The sequence below is a fragment of the Martes martes genome, assembly GCF_963455335.1.
Source record: "Martes martes genome assembly, chromosome: 9".
Classification (NCBI taxonomy): Eukaryota; Metazoa; Chordata; class Mammalia; order Carnivora; family Mustelidae; genus Martes; species Martes martes.
Genome location: NC_137896.1, coordinates 66,910,512 through 66,916,511, shown reverse-complemented (window position 1 = coordinate 66,916,511; position 6,000 = coordinate 66,910,512).

Genomic DNA, 6,000 nt, shown 5'->3' with positions numbered 1-6,000 from the left:
GAATGGTAGAATTGTTTGATAAGTATTTAACATCAATAATGGCAGAAGTTGCAGTTTTCACATGGCCCTTGAAACAACAATTTTCTGCAAAGTAGAAAAGAATGGGAAGTAGAACACTATGGTCATCACAGTTTAATGGTATGACTTGTTCAGTAAATATGTGTTGGTCTGAATTTATGTAAATTGGATACAAAAACAAAACAAAACAAAAATCTGAAATTCTCCTGCAGACAACATCAAGAATTGATAAGTGTTTCTCTCATTCTTTGGGACCTTTTGGTCTCTCATTTCCCTCACTCAGTCCTGGTTTCTTGGGCTCTGTCTTCCTGAACACGTGAATTCAATTTTCTGTCATCAGGAAAACATGATCCTTTCTGGTATGTGACCTATGGAGGGAATTATAAAGCTCTAAAGCCCTGCACTCTTCCCTGGTTAGAATCTTGAAACACATACCCAGTTCAGATCAGGTTCCCCATTTGTTACTGAGAAAGGGTCTTAGCCAGCTGGGGCTCTCACATTCTCTTCTTCATAAAAAAATGCCCACCCAGGGGGACCTGGGTGACTCAGTGTGTTAAGCATGTGCCTTCAGCTCAAGTCCTGATCCCAGAGTCCTTGGATGATAATCGGCCTAGAGACAAGATGGGGCTCCCTGCTCAGCAGGGAGACTGCTTCTCCTTCTCCCTCTGCCCCTACCCCTCTCCCTCTACCCATCCCCTCCCCCTGCCCTCACTCTCTTTCAAATAAATAAGCTAAAAATAAAAACAAAAGCAAACAAACAAAAACCCAACTCTGCCCCAAATCATCAAAAGTACACGCTATGTTTTCTACTGGAAAAACCCACCTAGGACATCACAAAGCATTCTTTTGAGTATCATTATGGATTCCTGAATGTTTATTCAAAGTCTTATAATCAACGTCAGTCATTCTGATCTTGCTAGACAGTCACACTGGGTTGTCTCCAGCATCTGGTGGTATTCATTTTTCAGGGCTGCTACAACAAAGTAACACAAACGAGGTGGCTTAAAATAACAGACATTTATTTTCTGATTTCTTAAGTTCAGAAGTCTAAAATCAAGGTGTTGGTGCTCCCTCTGGACAACCCCCTGACAGAATCCTTCCTTGTTTCTTCTAGCTTCTGGTGGCTCCAGGTATCACTTGGCTTATGGCTACATGACTCCAATCTCTGCCTCCGTTTTTACATGGCCTTCCCTGTGTCTTCTCCACTTCTGTCTCATAAATAGAAGACAGTCATTAGATTTAGGGACCACCCAGATCATCGAAGATGATTTACCTTAAGATCCTTAATTACATCTATAAAGATCCTTTTTATAAGAAATAGTCACAATCCCATGTTCCTTGGATTCAGATATGGACATTTCTATCATCCAGGCATGCAAACACATTTCTTCTAGTTGTTAGAGCCTTTCTATTTTTAGAGTTGTTTTAGAACTAGCTCTTATTCCATTTTCTGTAACAAACTTTTAGCGAGTGCTTCTGGAGGTCAAATATTATGCTAATTATGAGAATACAAAGCTATGTCACATCTCTTGGGTTTGTCCCCAAGTTACAGGTTCCCTTGATTGAGAAAAATGGTGCTCCAAGTGGACGGAAAGCCCATGATTTTAAAGAGCCAGCTTAAGTACTCGCTCAAATGTCCACATTTGGAGCGTCAGAGGATCAAGAGGCCAGTAAATAATCCTACAAATCTCTTGTAAGAAATCTCCAGGCCATTTTCCATTTCAAAGTTTTGCTCCAGGTTTCAGGCACCTAATCTGCAAAAGCATACCAGCCTGAGAGTCAGGTCCCTCAGGTTCTATTTCTGGTTCTGCTACTGGATTGCTGTGGGACCTTGCACAACACAGCGAAGGTGGGTGCACTTCTTACAAAGTAAGAGACAAGAGCCTGAGGAGCCCTCTGAGCAAGGCTGCCTCATACCCCAGTGAAGATGGATCCCAGGAACCAAGTGTACCCGCTGGACTCCTCACGCGGAGTCTAGGGATGCTCTTCCTACTGCCAAAGCCATTGATGTTCATGTGAAGCTGGAGCTCTGATTTTAGTTTGGTCAAAGGGACTCGGACTCCCTCCTTTGTGTGAATCTAGAAGTCAAAAGGAAAAATAGTTTGCATTTTAAAGCCTTGACTTTTTCTTACTGAGATGTTCTTGTGGTTCACGTTACACTAGAGGAAAATAGGCTGGTGGCCCAGAGCAAGGAGTGAAGCTTTGGGAGCTCTAGGCCTCTTCCTGGAGGGGGCAGGTGGGTGCTGTCCAGCAGCTTGGGGACTCTGGAAAGGTAAGTCCCCGCACCTCGCCCCCTGAAGAACTACATTTCCCCAGAGGCCTTGCCGCCTACAGCCGGGGGAGGAGAAAGAAGGAGCTCAGAGCCGGCAGGCGAACTAGCGCCCTCCGTTGGCAGGTCCAAGTGGGCTGCGCTCGCGCGGCATCCAAAGAGCTGACTCGCATCTCCCGCAGTGCAGCGGGGATTCCGCCTGGACACCGCCTTTTTGTCCCTGGATTTCGCAGTACCCGCCCCGCCCCTCCTCCCTAGAGCCTCCACTGAGGCGGCTGCGGCGGCGCAGGCAACGGCCGCGGCCACCGCCGGCGGTTGGCTAGGGGTCCGCGCGACAGGGGACCCGGATCCTATGCGGTTATTCGCAGGGCCAAGGCGCCCCTTCCCCGCCAGCGGGCGGTTTCCAGCGGCGGCGGGATGTTCTCTGGAAGGAGCCACGGGGTTGCGAAGAAGTCCACCCAGAAGGTGCTGGACCCCGAGAAGGACGGGCTGACGCGCCTGAAGCACCTGCGGGCACTTCTGGGTGAGGCCAGCTCTGGGACCCCGGGTTGGGGGGTTCCTGCCCTGACGTGGGCCGGGGGAGGGTGGGGGCTGGGATGCCCATGGCATGGGGCGGGGCGTGGGGGTGCTGTGAGACCCTCCTTTCCGGGACCCAGCATTGTTCCCGACAGCGGGCAGTCTGGCCCTGTCAGTCTGGCCCAGAGACAGCGGACTCTGCCCTGTCGCCCAGAGCATAAACTCACCCCGGATTTGAGCCCGGTCACCTCAAGGCCCTCGGAGCCGCCACTTTCCCCTCCCTGGCAAATCCTGCACTCCAGGTGCTACACAGACACGCACGCACACACACTCACACACAAAATAAACTGACACCTCCCTCTCGTTTTTTAATTTTTATTTCTGACTCTGACACCCGAAGTAGAGTTTCCAAGTGTTCCCAGCCCAGACTTAACAGAACTGTCCTCTTTTCTGTGGGCTCCCTCCCCTTAAATTTTATTTTTACTTTTGAGTCAGAGTCTTCAGAGAGACGGAGCCTCCCAGCGCTCCCAGTGTAAATTTAATTGAGCTGTCATCTATCTTCCCACGCTCCTCTTATTTTTATTTTTATTTTTATTTTGGGTCCGGCCGCTTGGGCTTCCTTGTGTCGTTGGTGTGAAGGGGCTCCTCCTGTTTGTGGAGGGAGGGGTGGCTTTCCTGGGTTCAAGGAGGCTGCTGCTTCTTTCTTGCCAGGATGACAGTGATAGTTCTTTGCCGCCTTTCATTTTTATGGACTGCTGGGTGGAGGTTCTGTGGAGCCCAGGGGGCCTGCAGGGACCTGGGATGAAGCTCATCCTGGTGGCTGTGAAGTGTCCCCAAGGCTTCCTGTCACCTGCTGCATGTGATCTCTAGGTGCTTTGCTGGGCTGTGTGGTGTTTTCCATTTTCTTCCCTACTTAGTCTTAACTTTTGTTTAGGACCGAACACCTGTGCTACCTGTGCTGTCCCTAGTGTTTCTGGAGGCTGAGAAAAGGACACCTTGTTTCCTCTGGATGTCTTTTTTATTCTTAAAATGAGGTAAAAAACACACTTGAGGAAATATGACATAAAAGAATTCATTTTATATGTGAGAATTTTTTTTTATAAAGTGGTTTTTTTTTAAGATTTTATTTATTTGACAGAGAGAGATCACAAGTAGGCAGAGAGGCAGGCAGAGAGAGAGAGAGAGAGAGGAGGAAGCAGGCTTTCTGCTCAGCAGAGAGCCCGATGCGGGACTCGATCCCAGGACCCTGAGATCATGACCTGAGCCGAAGGCAGAGGCTTAACCCACTGAGCCACCCAGGTGCCCTTATATGTGAGAATTTTAAATAAAGATCTTGTTCATGAGATTAAAAGTTGCTAATTATTTCTATTTATACCCTGTGAAGTACCTCTGAGGAAACACACACACACACACACACACACACACACACACACACACACCCCTGGTTCCCAAGTGAGGTTATTTACAATCTCAGATTCCTTGAGGTTTACACTATCTTGTTCAGTTTGGAATGAATGTAAATTAATTACTTACTGTTACGAGAGATTAGTTTTCAAGAGTTGTGGAAGTGAAGTGTGTTGTCCTTGGTAAACAGACCTGTCTCCTCCCTGTGGTAAAATCTCATGCTCACACAGGTTGCATTGTGCAGAGTTCTTCTAGTGACTGATAAATACTACTGCAGGGACACTTGATAAAGGAACAGATTTGATACTCTGGGACTGTTTCTGTGGTAGAGAATTTGAACTTTTGTTCTGTCCAAGTCTGCAGGATTATGTTGGCTCCATTTCGTAAAGGCGGAATCAATTAAACCTAGATGAGTTTGGTTTGTTAGAGATGCACAGTACATTGTTACCATTCTGAGAAAGTAGTTCATTTTCAAGACTGTGTAATTGTGGTTTCACTTTAAGGTGCAGTATTTTATTTTGAGGAACTTTCTTTTTTCATTTCATTGAGCTCATGATGACCTCAGTTTTGTAACACAGGCAGGTTCTTTCATATGAGGCTGTTTTTTGTGGATGCATTTGTTTGCGGAATGACCCAGTGTCCTTTCTGGCCGCAGTCTTACCCATAGGGACTACATTTTTGTAAATGTGTCTGAAGACTCCTAGTGATAATGTCTCATGTAAACTCAGGCCAACAACTGTGGCTTAAAGAGGTTAAAGAAATACAGTACATTCATGGACTAGTTCCTACCACATCGTGTACCCTATTTGTTTGCTAGTTAAAGAAAAAGTCTACTTAGAAAAAAAATGGCCTCTTGACCTGAAAGACAAGAATTAGCCAAGAGCAAGAAAACTATTGACGGAAATGAATGGACATTATTGTTGTATTTTTATTTGCATATTTCTTGTAATACTCTTGATTTTCACATATTTTGTCTTCAAGCAATAATAAAGATGTTCTTTTTTACAAAGATGATACCACTGACGTGGATTTCCAGTCGTTGGCAACATCACTTTGGCTGGTTACTTAGCCTGTCTTTGAACCTCAGTTTCTTTACTCTGTCAGATGGGTATGGTCATGTCTACTTTGTAAAATTTGTTGTGAGTATAAGGTATAAATGACTTCAGCTTGCAGCAGGCATGTAATAGTTTCCTCTCCTATTACTGGCCCTCCATCATGAACAGACTAGGAAAAGTACTTTGATAGGTACTTTCCCACACCACCCTTGGTATTTGGATAGTTGCTGTAAATTTGTTCTCTCTTTCTAAAAATTAGTCTGTGTTAAAGACAACACAATTGCGAGACACCCAACGAACTGTGGAAAGTAGAGTAGTTCTCATTCCAGTTAGAACTTGTTTAGCTACTTTAATCTGACTGTGTATTGTAGATTGGCCTGATACCATTAACCTTACTTTACAAGGGTGGAGACTGAGGACCAGATAGACCTTGCAAGGGGCCAAGCCGTGAATCTATATGCACATGGCCTGTATGCATTGTGTTAATTACAGGTAGACCAAAGAGCCATTAGGTCCCCTGACTTCCAGTTCTCCCTGCATTGTTGAAATCATCAATGGGAGAGTAAATGAGTCAACAAAACAAAACAGAAACCAAAAAAAATTCTGTGTATTGCTATCTTATTCCAGCAAAGATGCCATGTTTAATTAAAGGTTGAGTCCCTACTACAAATCCCCATCTATAAATGGTATTGATGTAGCAAGAAGAATGATGTACCAGGAAGCATATAGTATGGTATG